The 24,124-nt window shown below is 38.7% G+C and overlaps 1 protein-coding gene across 20 annotated transcripts in view; it reads right to left on the reverse strand.

Moving 5' to 3' along the window:
• KIAA1217 (KIAA1217 ortholog) overlaps positions 1–24,124 on the reverse strand; it is a 1,016,332-nt gene that overhangs the window by 170,365 nt on the left and 821,843 nt on the right. The gene's annotated exons all lie outside the window — the stretch shown is intronic.

Here is a 24,124-nt window from a genome sequence, read left to right on the forward strand (position 1 = left end):
GATAAAAGGACTCTCTCTTTTCAGCCCTATAAACCAGAAAACTTTAGTCATTAACTCCAAGGAGGAGGAAGAGGGTAAAGATATCATGGTAGGAAAATTCAAGCTGCTTTTCATTTGGAAAAGCCAGACAGCCGGTAATCCTACCAATTAATTAGTAAACATTTATCAAGCCCCTACTATGTGCCTATATGGTACCAGGCACTGTGCTAAGAGACAGCAGTATAAAACAGAGGCAAAAGATAATCCCTGCCCTCAAAGAGCTTACCATCTAATGGGAGAGACAATGTGCTTTATTTAAATAAATATATACAGAAAGTTACGTACAGGATGAACAGGAAATCATTCACAGGGGGAAGGCACTGGTATAAACAGGAGTTATGGAAGGCTTCCTGTAGGAGGGAGGATTTTAGTGGGGTTTAAAGGAAGTCAGGGAGGTCAACAGTCAAGAGTGGAGGAGGAAAAGCATTCCAGGCATGGAACCCACAAAAGGATTTCATCCCAACATCCCAATTTACTTATATTTTAAGGTGCTTATTAGTGAAAATTCATACATAAGATGCTGCCCTCCATACTCTGTTGTATATTTTCTCAGCCCTACTTTTCAGTCTAAGCCATAGAGAAAGTGACTAGCTTCCAAATGACTGCTGATTGCCTTTGACCCAGAGATCCCTTTACTGGCTATTTAACCCAAGGAAATCAGTGACAGAAAGCATCCTCTAGACAAAAAGCAGTATTTGTTAAATTGGCAGAAAACGGAAAACAAACAGGGTGTCCATTGATTGGGGGAATGACAGTAGTATATGACTATAATAAATATTATTCCTCTTTAAGAAATGGTGAACATGAAGAAATCAGAACAGCATAGGACAACTTCTACAATGATATGGAATGAAATAAGTATGGAAAAACAGTAATGCAATTACATTAGTTACATAAATGAAAACATCCCTAAAAGGAGTTAGAAATTAGATTAAATACAATAACCAAACTGATTCTAGAGGATCAGTGATGAAATGCATTTCCCATCTCTCAATATGTGGCAGAATGCTGTGATGCTATTTGTAGTGGTCACTGTGATGGTTGGTTTTTCCTTCACTATTTCTCTGGGTTAAATGGAGAATGTCATGGTGCTAGGTGGATGAGATATGGGGGTAGTAATGGTGCATATTATAAAAGTGATCATGTAAACAAAAAATAAAAAAGCATCAATAAAACATTAAAAAATAAACATAATGAAAAAAATGTAGAAGAGGCAGAAATTCCAAGTGGGAATTTGATTCCAACTTCTGTGGACTAGGACCAAAAAATAATTCTGTCATTTTCTTGTCCAGGCAGTGGAAGCTCAATGCAGACAGTGTATTTCAGTATTTTCTTTTGGGGCTCTTATAAATTTACTCCAGCAAATAGTAAACTTGAAGTATAAACTGAAGCTGCCTCAAAACGTTGGAGCAGGGAACAGCCAGCTAACTCGATGGATGGAGAATCAAACCTAGAAATAGTCCTAGATTCAAATATGACAGATACTTCCTAGCTGTGTGATCATTTAACCCCTATTGCTTAGCCCCGACCGCTCTTCTGCCTTGGAACCAATACACGGTACTGATTCTAAGATGGAAGGTAAGGATTTAAAAAAAGAAACAACTTTGCAGTATAAACTGTAGCCTAAAAAAAATGAAAGGATATCCTAAACGAGGCACTTGTAGATGATATCAGTTTAATGCAGGACAACTGGAAAACAAAGCCTTCTATTTGGAATTTGATTGAGGTTTGAGGATAATATCATCCCCTGCATTGGAGCTCTCACGATGGAAAGAATTGTAGCTTTCAGATTAGTATTTTAGGCAAGATTCAAATGCTCCCAGGATAATGTTAATTGATTTTAATATTAGTTTATGCCTTCAAGCTATATACTGATGAGTTGTCATTAATTGATTCTTGACACTATTCTTAGCTATAAGATGTCTTAATTTTCCCAACTGTTCTAGGGGGAGAACATTGGGCATCTTAATGCCAATTCTCTCCCAGTCTGATTACCTGGGTTATATCATCATAATAAATGGACCGAGGGCTTCAGATCAGAAAGCAAAATGGGCTGCAGAGAGGACGTTAGAAGTTAGGGAAATAGATTTCATTGTGATTTTCCCCCCACCTCTAATGTCCTACCTATAGTCTGTGGCTTCTAGCCTTTGATCCATTTACTGAAACAATATTTAACCTAGCTAGACAGGAAGTTTCAAAAGGGAAGATTTGTATGAACTGATGCAATGTGAAGTATAACCCAGACAATAATGTACACTATAACAAACATGGTAAAATGAACAATTCTGAAGTATTTAACTCTGATCTGCGTAATAACCAAAAATAATTCCAGAGGACTGACAGTGAAGAATGCTACCCACCTCATGATGAGAGCTGAGATTAAATATGCAGAATGAGACTCAGATTTTTAAGGACCTAGACATGTTTGACCATGAATATCGGTTACAAGAGTGTTGTTTTTCTTTTTTTCCACGATAAAAAGAGGGTGGAAAGAAAAAAGAAATAAATGATTGTCAGTTTAAATTTTTCCAATTACCAAAAGAAAGAAGTTATGGAAGAAGTGAGAAAAAAAATTCTGTACAGTAAATAAGCATCCATACAGTGATGTAAAGGCTGAAACTTTCTGAAGAAAAATGGACCTTAATATATTAATTGGGCATGTGTTTCTGATGAGATGAAGCTCTCCCCATCTCTAACAACCATTAGTCAAAAACATTTATTTGGCCATTGTAAAATGTTATGAAAGTACATTAATACTTCAATTGTTTGGAATGTCTAAGAGATGAGAAATTTTGGATGAAGAAATGTTACAGATGACTATTTTAACTACTTGAACATTTGCCTATCTTTTAATACTTTTGATAAAAAAACAAAACAAAAATAAAAAAATCTTTAAAAGTCTATTATTTGTCTGACTTAGTACATAGAATATACTTGATCTTCACTTGATAATTCAGAATAATCAGTATGGACCCTGCTAACTCTACTGCACTAGAGCTGTGATTATTCAAGGTGGGAGACAAAGGGCAGAATGGATCCTGTCCTTAAGACCCAGCCTATCCCTGTTTTCCAGAAAAAAGTTCATAATGTCAGAGTGCTTCTTCCTCCTTTGGGGAGAGAATTTCCAGAGGGAATGAAGGTTATAAACTGGCATGACCTTAAAGGCTGATATTCTAGGAAAGTAATTCATGAATCATGAATTTTGCCATCCTTTGGAACAAGTCTCTCCCTGCTTCAGTCCATTTTCCACTCAGCTAAGTGATTTACTCAGTGCATGTCTGACCATGCCACCTCTCTACTCTAAATTCTACTGGCTCCCTATTACCTCCAGAATCAGGAACAAAAACCTCTGCTTTGCTTTTAAGGGCCTTTATAAAGGAGCCCTTTCAAGTCTTACTCCCTTCCAAATACTCTACAACATCCTGACACTGATCTGTGTGTCACCTTGTTTCTTACCTGAGGCAGTGTAGTACAGTGGAAAGAATGCTGGGAATAGAATCAGGATCTAGGTTCAAATCCTGATGTTTCCAAATAATATTTAAGAGACATAGGACCTGTCAGGGTCTTAATTTTCTCAGTGGGAAAATGAGAAAACTGGATTACATGGTCACTAAGATTCATTCCAGCTCTAAATCTAAGATCCTAAGCACTATATATATATATATATATATATATATATATATATATATAATATAGTAAACTCACTGCCTACCTTATTACTTTTTAATCTCAGTTGTCTTCTTTATTGACTGGATGAGAAGAAAAATTCTTCATTTTGAGAAAGTGGCAGTATATTCTAGGATGCGCTTACTCCAACAAAAATCTACAAATTCTTATTTACCATCATTACTATCATAATCAAAAGATGTATCTTTAAAGATTATCAGTGAGCCACATTATGCCTCAAAATCCCCTTTGGCCTTTGAAAGAATCAATCAAAAGGGCAAATAGAATTTAAATCTGTTATCTTCAGTGCTCTAATGGAATAAAAAGTCTCATGGTGTGCCTGAAAAATATTATTAGCATTCTCAAAAACCTGATATATCGCATTGTGTATTCTGAACAACTCTCTGCTCCATATACTCAATTAAAGAGGTAACACCAGGAGACCAAAAGATGGATAAATCAGCTCTACAATATTCTAAAAATCAAGAATTTCATCAATGGGAACAATTCCCACACTTGATGGAGATTACAAGCCTTACTTAGTTTGACTGGCTTCATTGTTTCTTGTGGTGGAGTAAATTTATTACCTGGTGGTCAGGCCTCCATGGTATATCTCTCTAAGGTTCTCTGGTTGGTCTAAGACAGTTTTGATGAACCTTTTCTGAATTGAGTGCCCAGAGCTGTGAGCTTCCCCATTACCTGAGAAAGCTGAGGAACTGCTTGCTTTGGGCAGCTGGATAGAGGGGTAGAGCATGCAAAGAAATGTCTTCAGGAGCTGGGAAGAGAGGGAACCAAGCAGTTCCCCAAATGCCAGCTCTGGAAGTGTGCCACATCTTCACCAACACTGGTCTAAGATAACATAGCCTAGGCTATCCATAGATTTAGAGTATGAAGACGGGCTCATACTAGGACCTTTTACACCTTGGTAAGATATACTTGATACACTGGTATAGACTTCAACTACTGAGAGTTGCTTCATGCCATTCTAAGGCATCAGAGAAGGGCATCAATTAACAAAATAAAATAGTCCTATTAGCTTATCAATTGCAAATGAGATGAAAATACACTAGAACCAGTAAGGTTATTTGGCCTTAGCTTACATTGTCTAAGCAGCAGATAAATGCATGTTACCTTTCAAAGTTTGAAAGAACACTCAGAAGACCTACATCCAAATTCCAGCTCTAATACTTATTATCTATATGACCATGAACTGTACCTTCCTGAGCATCAGTGACCTTATCCTTAAAATGAAGATATTCACAGTTATCTTAAAAATTGCATGAATCTAAATATTTATTTATGTAATTATTATTAATAATTATCATCCAAAGTTTAGCTTTGGGGCTAGCTAGGTGGTTCAAATCTGGCCTCAGGGACTTCTGAGTTGTGTAACCCTGGACAAGTCACTTAAACCATTTGCTTAAAAATGAAACAAAACAAAAAGCTTTAGGCTGTTTTATTTCAATTTTAAGCTATTGTATTTATTTTGGATACTTTTGACTAAAAATTTAAGCTTATCATCTGCCTTATTAAACAGAATATACTTAATCTTCACTGGATACTCTTGAAGGTCTGGCATTACCTTATACCAAGAAGAATTGTTTACCTGCTCTTATTCTTCTTAAACCAAAAGACACTTGGTTGCTTGGCTTCTGTTAGGAGAGAATGAGTAAGTGTAACCAAGATAGAGTCATTTCATGGGCATAAACAAGTTCTCTGAAAAAGCTACACAGTTGTTCTACAGTGTTATGGTTTGCTGATTGATTTTCACCAGTTATACCTGGCCTAATTTTATGTCACTCTTTGTGTATTGTCTGAATGGTAGCTCTGGTGTACCAATCAATAGCCTTTACTTGGAAAAATCTTCTGCCTTTTCAATTAGATTGGGTCAGAAACAAGGTAAACATATGATTTGTGTTCTGTTTTGTTTTCTTTTCACTGAGAATTACTCCTCTAAAACATGGTCTAGGTCCTCAAATAAACACAGTGCTGGACACATGGTGAAAACTTAAGAAAGCCTTGTTGACTGACTATTGGCATGAGACACTGATTCTTCCTTGAAATCCTTCCAGGTTTCCTAAGCTAAAAGTAATCTCCCTCTTCTTAGTCACTCCTCCTCTTTGTCTCTTCTTTCTCCTCCTTTTCCTCCTCCTCCTCCATCCTTATCTTCCATCTTGGAATCAATACTAAGTATTGGTTCCAAAGCAGAAGAGTGGTAAGGAGTAGGCAATGGGGGTCAAGTGACTTGCCCACAGTCACACAGTTAGGAAGTATCTGAGGCCAGATTTGAACCCAAGACCTTCTGTCTCTAGGTTTGGCTCTAAATTCACTCAGTCACCCAGATACCACACCTTTTCTTGGTCTTCTGATAGCACTTTGTACTTGTCTTCTGGTCAATGATCTTATTTTAGATTATGGTCACATATCCTTATCTTACCTGTCCAACTAAATTATATACTACTTCCAAAAGGCACTGATCTTATTTTTCTTGGAATTATTAGACCTGTATATTATACAAACACACATAATATAAAGTATTGTTACATAGAGTATTGTTATATAAGTATTAGATATATATTTAATATATATTACACATATATGAATATATGTGTATTGTACATATACATGTAAAATAAAATGTATATAGATATATGCTTAATATATAAGAGATGTGAAATGTGATTTTATATATACATGCACATATGGATATATATTACATAAAGTACTAGAGTATTTTTTATATAAGTTTAGGTCATATAAAATATATTACAAATACATATGTGTGTATATATACATATATTACCAACATATATACACGTGTATATAGAAATATATAGGTATGTGACCATGTATAGATATTCTATACATATACACATATACAACCATATGATCTGATACTAAGGCAGTAAGGAAGATGGTTGTAGTGGATAGAGCAGGGAGTTCAATGCAGAAAGAACTAAGAAAGATCTAGATTCAGCAACATATTAAAATCCTTCCTCAGATACTTAGCAGGTTTATGAATGCACAAATCACTTAACTGTCCTCAGCCTCGGTTTCTTCCTCTTAAAAATGGGGATAACCATAGCACATCAAACGCAAGGTTGTTGTAAGAATAAAATGAGGTATTATTATATAATAATGATAATTCATGGGGGCAGCTAGGTATTTCAGTGGATTCAGAGCCCAGATATGGGTTCAAATCTAATGTCAGACACTTTCTAGCAGTGTGGCCCTGGGCAAGTCACTTAAAAATTGCCATGTCTTTATTGCTCTTCTGCCTTTAAACCAATGTACAGTATTGGATTCTAAGGTAAAAGGTAAGGGGTCTTTACTGTTAATAATGATAATTTATCTGTCAAAATCTTGATGAGCTAGATAAAATATCCATCTTCAAGAAGTCTTTCCTGACCCAACTAATCTCATCCAATTTTCTTGTTTATGTGTACTGGAAATTTGCATGAATCCATTCCATTCATGAATGTTTTTTAGTGCCTTTGTATCTTTAATTTCCAGTGAGACATAAAGCCCCTCAAAGAGAGGAAGTGCTTTTTGTACCTTAAAATGCTACGTAAATTTTCCCCGTTATTAATTATCATTTCTTATTTTTTAATGAAGAGCTGCAATGAGACACTGGATAGATGGTAAGCCCACAAGGGCATCACAATTCATGAGATCTAATCTGGGACAGTGAATGCTCTTCCACTGGAACCTTAGGCCCTGATTACTTAATAATAGGCAGTAGAAGCCCCCCAGTCACTTTTGTGAGGTGGCAAAGATGGAAGAGATAACTTTAACATAGTAAGATAAGGCTATTTTCCCAATGACAGATCTTTTGTCAAGAGTTTCTGAGAGTGGTAGGTCATTGTTGCTAAAGCTTGAAACCTCAGAAAGTACAAGTTATATCCTAAGACCACAGGCAAATACATTACAAAGGTAATATAAACTTTAACGGTCTCCAAAAATCTTGGTTCCAGTAGCCTCTAAATCCAATTGACATCATATTTCTTAACTTTAGAGGTTTTAGGCTGTTCTATCTCATTCTTATCTGCTGTCTTCCCAAGTCTACATCCTCTACACCAATATAGCTTAATAGATATTGGTCTCCTTTGTTCACCTTTGTCCCCTCTCCAATTCTATACCTTTTTTCTTATTATCCTGAATATCCTGATGAGGAGGAGGAAGAGGAAAAGGGAGGGAAGAAAGAAGCATGAGAGAAGAAAAGAGAAGATGAAAAAGGGAGAGCAAGAATTGGGAAAGGGATAGAAAGAAAGGAAGAGAGAGCAAGAGAGATGGAAAATGAAAGGATGGGAGAGGGAGAAATAGGAAATGAGAGGCAGAATGATATCTATTTGTTCCAAATACGTTTTCATAGTTCTTTACCCAATTGGTCATGAGCTTTAATAATTATTATGAGGATGATCATGATGATTACTTGAACACGCCAATGACTAATAAAACATTTCTTGACCCTTTAAAAAAAGAAAAAGAAAAGAGAGGCAGGGGAAAGGAAGAGACAGAATCAAACACGACTCTCTGCATGCTTGCAAAATAGAACAGAAGCAAGAATACAAGCACAATGATCTTGGTGACATCGAGGAAAGCAACACCAAAGGAAATCAGATCAATGTAATAGTCTGCCCTGACTGCGGAGAACCGAGACTAAAACAACTCTCTCTTCTCCTTTCTGTAGAAAAATAATGGAATACCAGTGTAGAATGATGCTTGGTTGTGGCTTAACAGGACTTTGCTAAAAGGGAGGGCTCTCTTATAGAGTTGGTCCTAGAAAATGATAATAAGGATTTTTTAAAAAGACATCAATAAAACATTTTAAAAAGAATGTGCAAGAGAAGAAGAAATGTTATTTACAATGTCCCTCCTCACCTCAACAAGCTGGATATCTACCCATCTCCAAGGAGCCTTTCCTAACCTGAGTAAATCTCATCTTACTTTCTTGTTTATATTTATTGAAAATTTGCACAGGATTCCATTTCACTCACTTATATTTTTTAGTTCCTTTGTAGCTTTCATCTACAATGAAATTGAAAGCCCCCTTAAAAGAGGAGCCACATGCTTCATCTTCATCTTTACAGTACATAGGCCACTGCTAGACAGTGGAGCTTCTCAGTGAATGTAGGAATCATTAATGAGTGGTACAGAACCTGAGAAGCAAGAAGCGGAGGAAGAGATGAGAGGTTTGTCATTTCTGGCCTGCAATGAGTCAGGGAGATATTTAGGAACTGATATCTGAGGACCAATTAACACTCTGAAAATTAAAAAGAGAAAAGTTGGTGGCAGTGTTTTTAAAGGCATGTTAGGCTTCAAGATGAATTTTTATAAATGTGGCCATTATTTTATTAAGTTATTTTAGTCCATGAGACCCCAGACATCCTGCATTTTCTTTAGCAAATTTTGGGGTGGGTTCTGAGAGTTGCCAGCTGAGGATGGAAAGACTTTAATCATGGCTGCCACAATTTAAGTTTCCCCTACAATTCTGAAAACCCAAACAGCAGCATTGGGCAAGGGCAAGGAAGATCAAGATGAAAGCAATTTAAAACCCAGAGCATATCCCCCAAGACGAGTTCTGATGTCCAGATGACATGGGGAAGGAGGATAACTCACTTGCCTAGAAAAAAGAAAATGGAAGGCAGTATGCTTACCAGTAAGTACTGCAGGCAGGGCCTACATGACCTAGTTTTCTCATCATTAATACAGCAGGTCACTGCACAATAGCTGGAATGGAGAGCGAGCTCTACAAATTGCCAAGTGCTTCGTAAAGATTACCTCATTTGATCCCTGAAGCAGTGCCAAGAGGCAGGGCCTGCAGGTTCCAAACCCCACTGGCACTTCCAAATACTCCATTTATCACAACTATGACATTATGCCCATGGAGCTAACTGCACCCCCCGCCATGTTGTTTTGCACAACTCGATGCTGTGTTTTCTCAAAATCAACCAAGGGGCGTCAGGTGGGGGCTGTACCTTGTGCTCCTGAGGAAGCATAACAAATATAGGACAAATAACACAAACCTGACTCTTCATTGTTTTGCCATAAGGAAGGGTTGGGGTGGCAGGTGGGAGGGGAAGAATCCTTATCCTGGGGCTGAGAGAGGATGTTTCTACTTTGGAGTCACACGAGGACTGGAACCAAACGTGTGACTGCCTTCCAGATGAGGGAACACCCTCTACCAATGTAAGTGGGCACCAGGCTGTCCACCATGCCTGAAATGGCATGCTCCCCTCTCTTCCTTTCCAATTCCAACTGGATTCCCCAGCTCCTTCAAATCTCAGCTAAAATCCTAGCACCTACAAGAAACCTTTCCCAATACTTGTTCTTCTGCATAATTACCCCCAATTCATCCTTTATTTATTTCGGTTCCATGTGGTAGTTTGTGTGTTATCTCTGGAGGGCAGGACCTGAGGTTGCCTTTCATTACATCCCTAGAGTGTAGCACATATAGAATGAACACTTACTCAGTGCTTGTTGACTAGAGCTGACTTGCTTAGGGCACAGAGAATTTAAGCAATTTGCCCAGAGCACAGAGCTGGGATGTACTGAGAGGCCTCTTCCTATCTATTACATGGTGGATAAGAGCCTTAGCTTGCAATCTGCCTTTGACAGAAGCATCAAGGGACATGTGGAAGGTCATGGAAATTCTCCATAACCATAAAAGTCTTTAAAAATAATAAAGGGCAGTAGATGGAGAGCCAGGTCAGTAATCAGGGGGATCTGGGTTCAAAATAAACCTCAGACACTTCTTAGCAAATTACTTCACCCCCCCACTGCTTAGTTCGTACCCATCTTTTGTCTTAGAACTGATTCAAGAAAAAAGTAATGTTGGAAAAAAACACAACATACACCCCTACATATTCTTAGCTATACTGTTCAATGAACATCCTTCAGAGCCTTAGTAGAAAACATGCTTCTGCATTTGCTCCCTTGAGATATTCAAGGGGTAAAGAGGAGAAGAGGAGACAAAACTGATTGATGCTTCCTCTCTGACTTTTCTTACCTTAATATCTATATTCACAACATTCCAGAGGTTAGTTGGCACAGTGGATAGAGTGCCAGGCATGGAGTCAGGAAGATATCTTCCTGAGGTCAAATTGAGCCTCAGACACTTAGTAGTTGTGTGACCCTGAGCAAGTCACTTGACTCTGTCTGCCTCAGTTTCTTCATCTATAAAATGAAGGAAATGGCAAACCACTTCAGTATCTGATAAAACACTAAATGGGGTCACAAAGTGTCAGACATGATTGAAAAAAGACTCAACAATAAAAGCCAAGTCTAAAATATATAGTTCTGTGCCCTCCTCACTTCCATTTGTTGAATATTCTCATCTTTCAAAACCCAGCTAAGGTATCAACCAGTATTTTTTAAACCTGCTATTAGTCAACCTCTGCTAAGATACCAGCTCTGTCATGAAGAATCCTCCCAGCAGAAAGCACTCTCTCCTCCTCAGATGACTCATGGGGCTTTGCTGATCTCTTTCCTATGTAATCATCACATTTTTATTTGTGTTATGGTTTTTGGCATCAGTATTATGTTTGCCATGTTAGGTTTTAAACACCCTGAGGTCAGTGTTTATGACTAATTTACCTTAATTTAAAAAAAAAAAACCTTACCTTCCATCATAGAATTGATACTATGTATTGGTTCCAAGGAAGAAGAGTAGAAAGGATTAGGCAATGAGGGTTAAGTGACTTGCCCAGGGTCTCATAGCTAGAAAATGTCTGAGGCCAAATTTGAACCCAGGACCACTGTCTCTAGGCTTGGTTCTCAATCCATTGAGCCACCAGATGCTCCTGCTAATTTATCTTTGAAGTCTCAACATAATACTTTTGCACACAGTAGGTGCCTAATTGATCACTGAAATGAATTTCCTGATCTACTGAGGCACTGTGTTCTACTGAAGCAAGCAATCTGGTCTTAGATTTGGAAAATCTGGGTTTGAACTGGGGCTCTCTCAGTAGTTGTATAACCCTGTGTTTCTGTTTTGTTATAGGACAAAGGCAGAGGAGGAGAAAAGGTAGGTTAGGGAATTATTGTGCTTGGAAACCCTTGAATTCACATTACAATCAAACCAGATCCACACAACACTCCCGAATTCTTTCTGTTCTTCCTGGTCTCCAGGAGTCTGTTTATTCCCTCCTTTAAGTCTGCAACATACATCACTTAACTGCTCTGGGTCTCAATTTCCTAATCCATAAAATGGGAACTATAGTGATTACACTACCTACCTCACAGGGTTATTAGCAGGAGAGGGCTTTTAAAGCCCTCTAAGGTTGAGTTACTATTTTTGATGCCACAGAACAGTAGCAAAGTAGCATCTTTCCACTAACTCGTGGAGAATTGGGTTAGGAAGATGAACTAAGTGTGACCTTCATCTTCCTTGAGCACACTATCTATCACCTTAGGAGCTGTTACCTTTCTGGGACCCCAATGCAATTGAGTTTTTTTTCCCATCTAGTATTTGGTCACGGCTGGAATTTGGTGTCGGCTCCCAGCCCCTTGCTTCTGCCAGAACAAGGAGGCAAAGGAAACATTCCTTTTGGGTGTGTACTCCAAGGTCGGGTGCTGAGCTTAACATTTTTATTTCCAACCCTGCACACATTCACTTAAATGGGACCATGCCAAGGGATACGTGGGAACTCTGGCAAAAATCAGATGAACATAAAAGATTAAATTTTTAAAGGAGAGTTATTCTTAGAATTAATGAACTTGGCAACAAAACCTGAAATGATAAATTCATGGGTGCGCAATGAATCATGCATTTCCAAAGGTAGCCAGTTATGGTCATTGGATTTCCAAGCAGGGCACCCAGGGCAGAGACAAAGAGATTTTAAAAATAATAAACAAAACAAAGTCTTTTCTCTTGCAAGCAGTGGAGACCACATTTCTTAGTTTCTTCTTCCTCTTCCTTTAACCAAGGCACCCTTAAAAGGAGCTGAGTTGGTGAGATTTCACTGGATTTCAACAGCCTCCCTGCTTGGGACAATTCAAAGCGCCAGATGGTGTCGCTGGAGAGTTGGCCTTCTGCCATTGGGAGTGGGTCCTTTTCTCCATCATCCTTTCTTTCCTTCCTCCCTTGTTGCCTCAGGAAACCCTGAGTACAGCGGTTGGTGGAGTGAGGGAACTTCGGGCATCTATGGTACTCCAGGCATTAGAATGTGGTGTCCAGGGAAGGGGCTATTTCATACTCTCAGGAGGAGAATGATCTTTTCAGAAATAGTGCTGGAAAATCCAAGCTCCACCCCACCCCAACTCTATCTCAGTTGTTTAATTCTGCTGCCCCACCTGTAGCACAAAAAAGAAATCTCACTTCACATTCTAAAGTGGTGATGTGTCATCCAATGGGCATAGGGGGTAAGAAGAAGAGAGATTTCCTGGGGGAATGACTTCCAGGGCAGATCAGAGGCAGCTCAGAAAGACCTGGTCAAATCTTGGGGGCCTTCTTGGGTTCCTTTTTTCATTTCCCCCTCATTTGGATCCCTGGGATCAAACCATATTTTTCTTAGTATTAAAGAAATAGGGAATATCTGAGGAGATGATGACCTAGTGAATGGGGTGGACAATTGGAAAGGGCAAGACTTGTACAGATAGAATCTATTGGTTATTCTGGTCATCTGAACTAGTCCTTCCCCTGTATGGGGTCTGAAGTTTAGGGGATCCCTCAAAAGTAGACAGTCATGGTAAGGTTTTTGTCTGTTCACCATTAGGATTTCATGGAGAAGGTCCTTTGGGAAAGTGGATAAGGGTCCCCGTCCATCATCCTAGGGCTGTGGCACCAGTCAGATAGCAAATAGCATATTCTCTCATAACTGCCTTTATTTCAGAATCCCCTAATATATATTTTTAAATCCTTTTCTGCCATCTTAGAATCTATTGGTTCGAAAACAGAAGAGTGGTAAAATTTAGGCAATGGGGGGTTAAGTGACTTGCCCAGGGTCACATAGCTAGGAAGTGTCTGAGGTCAGTTTCATGATCTCATCCTTATCACCATCATCACAGAGGCTATTTTTTGTAACCCAATAAACATTTCAAAGCACTTTTAACAGACAATACTTCATTTGTTCATCCCAATGACCCTGTGAGGGAGGTACTACCATTTAATACTATCTGGGTTTTTACAGATGAGAAAACTGAGGCTCCTAAAAATAAAGCATTTTGTCTATGGTCACAAATTTGTGTAAATGTGAAAAAAATCCTTACATCCCCTTGATTCTGTAAATTTTTATATACTCCCTTCTGACATTGCCCCCCGCCCCAAGAGTTCAACTTCTGACCTTATTCACATTAGATCAGAAGCTAATGGGCCAGGACCTGAGAGTCTGTTATAGGTCAATGTCAAACCCCACTGTATTTCTGACATCACTTCTGACTCTTCCTCCCTGTATGTAAGGGTTCTGATCTATTTCTGGCCCCAAAATGCCTTTGGTCCACAAATGTTATATAAGGGGTCTATTCTCAAGGTTCTAGGTTTTCAGTTGCTAACTAGAGTCGGTCTTTTGTGAGACTGGCCCTTTTTGACTTGGAGACTTGGTTTTTATTTTTTGTGTCTCTGCTAATACATTTTTGCCACATTTGGTAGGTGCTAGAGGTAGGGTTTGAACCTGAGTTTCTGCGTAACTCCATATTCCTCATTTTGTCCATTACAACATTAAGCAAAAGAAATTCAGTAGGTGTTATCAAGGGCATAGCTTTCCTTTTTGGCATCTCATCATCACTGCCCAGCTTCTGGGAGACAGATTATCCCTTCCGACCTCCAGCATCTTGGAGACCTGCCCAAGGTACTAGAATCTCCCCAGGAAAAGAGCCACCCAAGTTAATCAGATATCCAAGAGCTGTCTTACTCTGCCCCCTGGAGGTAGGTCCTCTTTTTCCAGCTAAGGATCAGGCCAGTTTAGAAACATCAGCCCAGGTGCCTCAGCCAGTTCTGCTATCATAAACTGATCCAGGGCAGCTTCTGAGAGAAAGAAATGCTGCAGTCTTTGTCAAGGTTACTGGAAATAGAGAGCTTCATGCAGATCAAACGTCATGCCTTCTAGGTTACAAATACACTCAATCTACACCTTGTGCAGTTTTCGTCCTTTTTCGGTTTGCTTTCTTTCTTTTTTTTTTCTGTCTGTAGGTGTGTGTGGGGGGGCAATACCTCACAGAAAAAGATCCTCAAAACCTTTGACCCACCAGAGCACGTGATCAAAGCTGTATTCCAATCTAAAATGAACTGATTTGAAAGTTTCCAAACAGAAAATGTTCAAGAGAGGAATCTGACAGGAGCAGGAAGGATACTAACATTGTTTTCAAATAGGTTTCATTTTCAAGCTCTTTGAGAGGCCAAACAATGGTGGGAACACTTTGTAGGTATGGCTCTCTCTAAGGTTAACTGCTAAACATCTGGCTCTCCTCCCATTCTGGACAGATGTTTTATTAAGGCACTTCTCTTATTATTATTATTACTGGATTATTCTAAACATAAAATTTAGAGATCATTTTTTTTCAGTGAGATTATAAACTCAAATTTGATTGGAAGAAAAGGTTCCTAATTTACTTTTCACTGTGTTCTTAAAAACTAGAAGACAGAGTGAAAAAGAATGTTACAAAGTACCTCAAGAGAAACTTAAAGTACACAACAGAAAAGAAGCTCCAACTTCCAAGGTGTGCCAACTAAGAGATAAAATGTTAGACCCGGAGTCAAGGAAACCTTCCTCAGACAAATAACTAGCTGTGTGACCCTGGGCAAGTCACTTGGTCAATGACTGCTTCAGTTTCCTTAGGTGGGAAAAATAATAGCACTTTACCTCACAGAGATTTGTGATGGATCAAATGAGTTATTTGTAAATTGTAGTAATATTTGCAGATATTAAAACACTATCAATTTTAGTTATTATTATTTGTAAGATTAAGGAGATAGTGGATGACTAGATTTAGCAATTCTACATAACATTCCCTTCCTATACACCCTTTCACCTCCTTTCCACACTTGTTAAAACTCCAAAAATGGATTCCTGGTGACTCACTTTGATTTGCATATTTAATTCAATTCCATTTAATAAGTATTTGCTAAGGTCAGAGCATATATGGCTTCTTCCATCAATAGTAGTCAATAACTAACATCGTGGAAGACAGAACTTCACCACCTGTCAGACTCGCCATCTGTCTATCCTCTGTGCTCTCCAGTTTCTCATACATTGTTAGTAGACCTGCTGCTAAACCTTCAGGATACCTTGGTCTTGCCATCTAACTTGCTGCTACACCATTAAGACTTTTGGGTCTTTTGATACACTCTGCTATAGAACACTTATATATGTTAAGAGTTAGAGTCCAATTAGAGTGGAGGCTCCTTAAGTGCAGGCAATATCCTTTGTATCTATTTGTATTCCAAGAGCTTGTCACTTAATAAGTATTTAATGAATCCCCATTTGCTAATAATTAGAAATAGAAATTAAAGTGACATCGAAATTCTACCTCACACCCATCAGAATGGCAAATTTGACAAAAATGAAAATCGACAAAAATGTGTTGGGGCTGTGGAGGGAAATGAGATACAGACAGTTCTTGCTTTACATAACACAGATTTGTCTGAAGACATGGGGAAAGGAGGGAGGAAGGGAAGGAAGCAGGCAGGAGGTTGAGAGCCCATGGAGAGAGGCTTCAAGGAGATGTGAGGATCAAGGACAGAGAAGCAAGATCAAGGAAACACATAAGGGTTAGGGTGACAAATGGGATGGACATGGACAGAGACAGGAAATTATGGGCAACACAATGGGGGCTACGGATAGACACAAGGTACAGGAGACTGAACAGACAGAAAACAAACATGTGGAGAGCTAGATATGGCAGGTGGGGAGAGGGACCGAGTGGGGCAAAGGGCTCATCTCTCAGTGTCAGAAATCTTAAATTAAGCCCTTGATCTGGCAGTAGTCTCTCCCCATTGATTTAACTTTTACTTAGAAAAAAATTCTTTTTAAGGTTTAGGGTTTTTTTGGTAGGGAGTAGCAAGTATGGTACAGACCTTACCAATGCCCCCTCAGCATGAGGAGAAGGGGGAAGGGGTGAGAAGGAAAGAAGGAGAGAGAGAGAGAGAGAGAGAGAGAGAGAGAGAGAGAGAGAGAGAGAGAGAGAGAGAGAGAGAGAGAGAGAGAGAGAGAGAGAGAGAGAGAGAGAGAGAGAGAGAGAGAGAGAGAAAGAGAGAGAGAGAGAGAGAGAGACAGACAGACAGACAGACAGACAGACAGACAGAGAGAGACAGACGGACAGAGTCAGAAATAGAGAGAGTGAGAGAGAGAGCGCACAGTACTATAGCATAAAGTTAACATAGGTACGCTGTTTTTTTTTAGAATGTAGATTTCTTTCAGAATTCTTTACATTAAGTCAGAACTGTCTTTTTGAGACATAGTTGGTGGAATTTTGAATTGGAAGGCAATTTGGAACTAGAGGCCAGAATGTTTCTAAACCGTGTAAACTGATTCAGGTGTATTCCTATAGCCCAAAGAAATCAAAGAAGAAAAGGTCCTCTACATACAAAAGTATTTGTTGTACTACATTTTATGATAGAATCGAACTGGAAACTAAGTAGGTGCCCACCGGTGAGAGAATGGTTGAAGAGATTATGGTATAAGACTGTGATAGAAAGCTGTTTAGTCACAAGAAATAATGAAGGAAATAGTTTCAGAGAGAAATCTGAAAAGACCTTTATGCAGTGGCAAAGAATAAAATCAGCAGAACCAGAAAATTAAATTATATTAGAGGCCAGTAGGTGGCTCGGTAGAAAGAGAGCCAGTCTTGGAGATAAAGGTCCTGGGTTCAAATGTGGCCTTAGATACGTCCTAGCTGTATGATCCTAGGCAAGTCACTTAACCTAATAGACTAGCCCTTCCCATTCTTCTGTTTTGGAACAGATAACCAGTATAGTATCGTTTGAAGACAGAAGGTAGAGGTTTTTTAAAAAATCGAATGACACTATAACAACATTGTGAAAATAAAAAAATTCTCAGTCTTTAAAATTGTAATCATCTAAATGGCCAACTAAGATCCCCAAAATCAATTATAAAGAATGTTACCTACCTCCAAAAGAGGTAATAAGCTACCATATAGAATGTGGCATACATTTTTGGACATGGCCAATATAGGAATTAGTTTTCCTTACTTTTCCATATTGATAAAAAGGTTTTTCTTTCCCTATTTTTTCCTGGTAGAGTGAGGGATGGGTAGGGTGGGGAGTGAAAATAAAAACTTACTCATTGAAAAATAATATCCACTTTTAAAAAAGTCACTGGGGACGCATGATGAAAAATGCTATTCACAGCCAAAGAAGGAACTATTGGAGTCTGAGTGCAGATCAAAGCATGCTATTTTCCACCTTATTTCCTTCATGGGTTTTTTACTGGATGTGTGATATGTGTCTTCTGTCATGGAATGAGCAATATGGAAATATGTATTACATAAAAGCACCGATATAAGCTATATCAGACTATTTACTGCCTTGTGGAGGGGAGGAAGGGAGGGTGGGGAAAAAAATCTGAATCCTAAAATGTCAGAAAACAATTGTAAAAAAAAACAACAGTTTTTACATGTAACTGAAAAAAAATAAAAGACCCTCTCTAAAAAAAAGTCACTGTGTTAAATCGTGGGGATACAGTAGTTAAAAATAGCATAGTTAGTGCCAGAGAGGCGGCTTGGTTTAATGGAAATAGTGGTGAATTTGGAGTCAGAATCTTGCCTCTGCTACTTACAAGCTGTGTGACCACAGTCAAGTAAGTCACTTGAACCTTCTGAGTCTCTGTAAAATGGGGTAGAATCCTACCTTTAATCATGGGTTGTTGGCAAGGCCAAATGAGATAATGAAAGGAAATCCCATTGTACTCCTTGACATTCTATACTACGGCTAGCAATTGACCCATTTGGCCACAATTTATACAATCTCTAGAGAACCCAAATTCTCTCTCCAGCATGAAGAATCTGGGTTTGGTGTCTGGGTATAAATTATGGCAGGTTTTAAGGATCTCCAAAAAAAAGGGAATGGTCCCTCCCCAAGTCCCAACATTCCAAGCATAGCTCTCATTACCCCCTTCCTATTTGCAGCCCCAGTTTGGGCTGTTACTAAGAGGCATCTTAGGGAGGGATAAACCCAGCAAGCCAACAGTAATCCACAGCGTCCTTAAGCTTCTCCCTCACAGCTTCCCCATAGGATTGTTGTCTGGAGGATCAACTGTAAGGGATGGTTTCTGACATTCTCTACTAGGGTGCACGAGCTGTGTGGGTGCATCATTAAAATTCTTTGGATAAGGATAAGATTATTCTGTACAGACAACAAAAGGCAATATGAACTTCCAGTAGGTTTCCAGGAGGTTAAATCTCTGTAAAGTTCTCTTCTGCAGTCCCTAATGCACAACCAATTGATGCCTACATTTTTTAGGGGGAGGGGGCCACTGAAATTGAGCTGTTCCTGTACCCTGGAGGCTTTCTGGATAGCACTCTTATTCCCACCGAGCAAGACTCTCTGCACGTTAAATATAGCTGTACTTAGAAGGATTTTCTTTAAAACAAGTTGAAGCAAATGTTTCTGGAGGTGAGGCTTGGGACTGGCTTTCTGGGACTCCAATTCCCTGTCCCACTTGGTGGAATAACACCATGTGGGCTCACATAGGAAAAATGGACAAGGTCACAAAAAGCCACCAGAATAAAAGATTCGGGTGATGAAGGGAGCCAACCTCTGAAAGTGATGGACTGATGTCTTCCTGGTCACTGGGGTTCCGATTACTTTGGAGGAATCTTTATAATTATTTTTCTGGAAGAAGTGGATTCCTCTGGGCTATGAAGCATTCCAAGCAATCAAAGGAGAAACAATTACCTGTGCCTAGATGATGAACCTGGCATAGTTTGAGTCTTACACCTAGGCTTTTTTGTAGTTGCTAATTCTGTATGCATCTATGAAGCCAAACCCTTGGTTGCATTTCACCTACCCCTGTGAGGAAAACTGGCCAGGCTCAGAAATTGCTGTAAAAGCTCTGCCATCTCTTTATGAAGTCTCCCTGCCCTATGGCTCTGTTCCTAAAATCCACCATGTGTGCCAGCTGGTATTAGTTGGTGGAAAGCACCTTTCTGACACAAAGATTCCCTTATAAAACAAATTCCAGAGTTGACACAGATATGGTGGGAGGAGAGGGCATTTCTTTTCAATTTCATTTCTTCTCCTTCTCCTTCTGTTTTTGCAAAATAAGAGGGCATCTCTTCAGTCTAGGTGAGTTGTGGTGGTTCTCTGATCTCATAGAAGGGTTGTAAGGACTGGGAATTATGGGATTTAATATCAAGTCTGTTCAAGACCAGCAGATTTCACCTTGAGGAGGTCTGAGAAGGAACATGATAATAGTTTAGAACCTGGCCAGAATATGGAAGTAGAAGGCTTATTCTTCTTATAGAATGGAAAAGACATTCTGATTTGCTCCAGAAAGCAGAATTGAGAGTAAAGAGTAGAAAGTGACCAGGAGTAAATTAGGACATGGAAGAACAGCGTTACAACTAGAGACCCCAAAGTGGAACAGGCTGCTTTTGGAAAGAGTGGGTCCACTTTCAAAGGAAATATTTAAGTATAGACTGGGCCATTTATTCTTAAATTGTACCTAAGATACCTTTGGGGATAAGTATCTGATAGCTACTGGAATTTCTTTCACCTCAAATTCTCCTTCAAGTGATTTGGGGTTAGTAACTTCGGTATTTCATGCTTCAACTCTTTAAAATAGGCATAAAAATGCCCATTTTACTAGTTTTAGGGATTTATCATGAGAATAGCTGCAAAAATAATTTAAGACTTGAGTGCCATAAACTGTAGGATATTTATTATAATTAATATTGGAATAAAATGAGAAAAGTTATAAATATTTACAATTGTTAAGGTAACCCATGTAATTATTCATTAATTGGACTATGATTATTTATTGCTTATATATGTACAATAGTACATACATGCATATATATGGGTTGTCCCAAAAATCTTAAGTTCTGTTTAAAGTTATTAAGCACATGAAGAGGCATCAACATTGTATAATAAACTGGTAGAAATATAATAATCATGATTCACAACAATTCATTTAAGTGAGCAGTCACAAGAAAAAGATCAAGCAAATTACATCAGAATTTATATTTAGGGGGAAAAATCCAACATAAATGGGGTCAACACTATTTAAGTATTCTTGATCTTAGTCAAAAGGCCAAGAATTGAATCCGTCAGTAGAATTTCTCCACCAAAGTCTTCCTTTAATGCCCTTTGTTGGTCCAAGAATGTGAGCTCTATCAGGCTCTGCCCAACATGCCATACCAACTCTGGGCTGAAGGCTGTTCATATTCTGCCCTGGGGCTACCTCCTAGGCTTATGATACAGGTAAGGTTCCAGCCAACTTGAACTATTTTCTGTTTCTGGTCTCAATTATCATGGCTCCTGTCTCTGTGTGTTTGTAGAGGCTATCTCCCATGTGGCCAATGTCCTGATTCTTCATCTCTTGGTATCTTTAGCTTCCTGCAGAGCTGAACTCAAGTACCATTTCCTCTATGATAACTTTCCTTAATCCCTTTCACATCATCTCTTCTTTTCCTATTTATTCTAGTCTTCCACAGAGTGGTGGCCTTTCTCTTCGCTCAGGCTAAGTAAGGCTTCTATTTATACTTTTAATTCCACTGCATAATATTTCCTCTTTCACATTGTCCCACAATCATCTCCCTTCTTACTCTAATCTTTGAGGTTTCCTGGTTTCTTTCCTAATGCTTATAAATATGCCCAAACCTCTCTTTAAACAAAATACTTTCACCTGACCTACCATCCCCTCAAGGTATCCTATATCTTGTCTCCTTTCATAGCCAAATCCATAGAAAAACCAATTTACACTCACTGTTTCTACCTCCTTTTCCTTTATTCATTGTTCAACCTGGTATTTGGCCTTAATACTCAATTGAAAAATGTTCTCTTCAGAATCACCAATGATCTATTAAATGCCAAATCCAATGGACTCTTTCCAATCATTATTCTCATTCTCTGCAGCAATTAACATTGTTGATTACTTTTTCTGCGTTGATTACATTTCCCAGACTTCATCCCTCTCACTCTCAAAGCCAATTTGGCTAAATTTCTTGGCTATTGGCTCTGTCCATGAAGTGTCTCTTGACTCTGCCCTCCCCTCCCCACTCACACAGCTCCTAGTTTTTCCTCTCACCCCTTACCCAGACAACTGCAGTAACCTCCTAATTGTTCCCCTTGCCTGTGGTCACTTCCCATTCTATTTCATCCTCCACATAGATGTTAAAAGTGATATTCCTGAGGGTCTAACCATGCCTTTCTCCTAATCCAACAGCCACGTTATTACTTCTAGAATAAAATACAACCTCTTTGTGGCATTCCCAATTTTGTTATTATCTACTTTTCAGGCTTACACTTTGTTCTTGCCCAACTAGTCCAATTGCTATTCCTGGTACAGGACACTGTTTCGAGTCTTTCTTATGTTTAGAAAGTATTTTGCTCCTCCCTCACATCTTCCTTAAAGCTTAGCTTAAGCACTGCATATGAGATAAGGCTTTTCCTCATTTTTCTATCTGTTTCTTTCCTTTAAAAAAAAAACAAACAGGGGGCAGCTGGGTCACTCAGTAGATTAAGAGTCAGGCCCAGAGATGGGAGGTCCTGGGTTCAAATCTGGCCTCAGACACTTCCCAGCTGTGTGACTCTGGACAAGTCAATTAACCCCTATTGCTTAGCCGTTACCACTCTTCTGCCTTAGAACCAGTTCTAAGACAGAAGGTAAGGGTTTAAAAAACAAACCAAAACCAAAACCCAAAAAATCTCTTATCTTCTGTCTTAAAATTGATGCTAAGAATTGGTTCCAAGGCAAATGTGCAGTAAGGGTTAGGTAATTGGAGTTAAGTGACTTGCCAAGAGTCACAGTGTTAGGAAGTGTCTGAGTCTAGATTTGAATCCAGAACCTTCTGTGTATAGGCCTGATTCCCTATCTGCTGAGTCACCTAGTTGCCCCTAGCTATTTCTCCAAATAACTTCACCTTGATTTTTCAATACTTCTCTATTTATTTCTATGTGCCTATGTTGTCTCCCCTACAAGAATAAGAGCAGAGACTGTTTCAGTTTTTGTCTTTGAATCTCTACTACCTAGCATTGTCCTTGGTACATGGCAGATGCTTAATTAAAGTTTGTAGATTGATAAGAAAGCATTTGAATGGGAGCTCAGTGAGGCTCTGACTGCTGGTTATCACAGTACCAGACTAGGGAAATATAGCAAGTTTCAACATCAACTAGTGATAAGATGGGTTAGCTGCAGGCTGATTACTTTTTTTTAACAACTACAACCACCTTCAGAAGTGAGCTACTGAGTATGTATAGGAAGGTCATGATTATCAGTTTAGAGAGTATCTACACAGAAAATGATATGAATATTGAACATAGTATTATTGGTGTTGTAAAAATCATCTTTCTATCTGTCTATCTATCTGTATCTGTCTATATGTCTATCTATCTGTCTGTCCATCTATCTATCTGTGTCTGTCTATATGTCTGTCTATCTATCTGTATATCTATCTATCTGTGTCTGTCTATGTCTATCTATATATCTGTCTGTATGTATGTATGTATATCTGTCTATCTGTCTATCTATCTGTCTGTCTTTCTCTCTATCTTTCTATCTATCTGTCTGGCTATGTTCCCCTCTATCCATTCTCTCTCTCTCATCTATATCCATCTATCCATCTATCCATCCATCTATCTATCTATCTATCCATCATCTATCTATCGATCTACTTATCTATCTGTCTGTCTATCTTTCTTATCTTTCTTTCTATCTGTCTGTCTGGCTATGTTTCCCTCTGTCTATTCTCTCTCATCTATCTATCTATCTATCTATCTATCTATCTATCTATCTATCTATCTATCTACTTATCTATCTGTCTGTCTATGTTTCTTATCTTTCTTTCTATCTATCTGTCTGTCTGGCTATGTTTCCCTCTGTCCATTCTCTCTCTCATCTATCTATCTATCTATCTATCTATCTATCTATCTATCTATCTATCTATCTATCTATCTATCTTATCTATCTATCCATCCATCCATCTATCCTCTCTATATCTATATGTGTGTGTATGTATGTATAATGCAGGCTCTTTAGCACATTCAGGTCCTTTTAGTATCAAAGGACATTTATAGCTAAATTATACATTATGGTTGTCCAGAATCAGGATACCTTCCTATACTCATGATATCATGCCTGCCCCAAGCAAAGGATTTGTGGCATTTTAGAATATTGGACTGTCCTCTATGATTATCAGCTGTGGTCAATACCTTGACTCTTTCTGATTATCTAAACCTTTTCTTATATTCTTTCCCCTTCAAATACCACCTCATTGCAAAAATATGATTTCTGTGGCTTGTGTT

Source organism: Monodelphis domestica, chromosome 5 (assembly GCF_027887165.1).
Source record: "Monodelphis domestica isolate mMonDom1 chromosome 5, mMonDom1.pri, whole genome shotgun sequence".
NCBI classification, from domain to species: Eukaryota; Metazoa; Chordata; class Mammalia; order Didelphimorphia; family Didelphidae; genus Monodelphis; species Monodelphis domestica.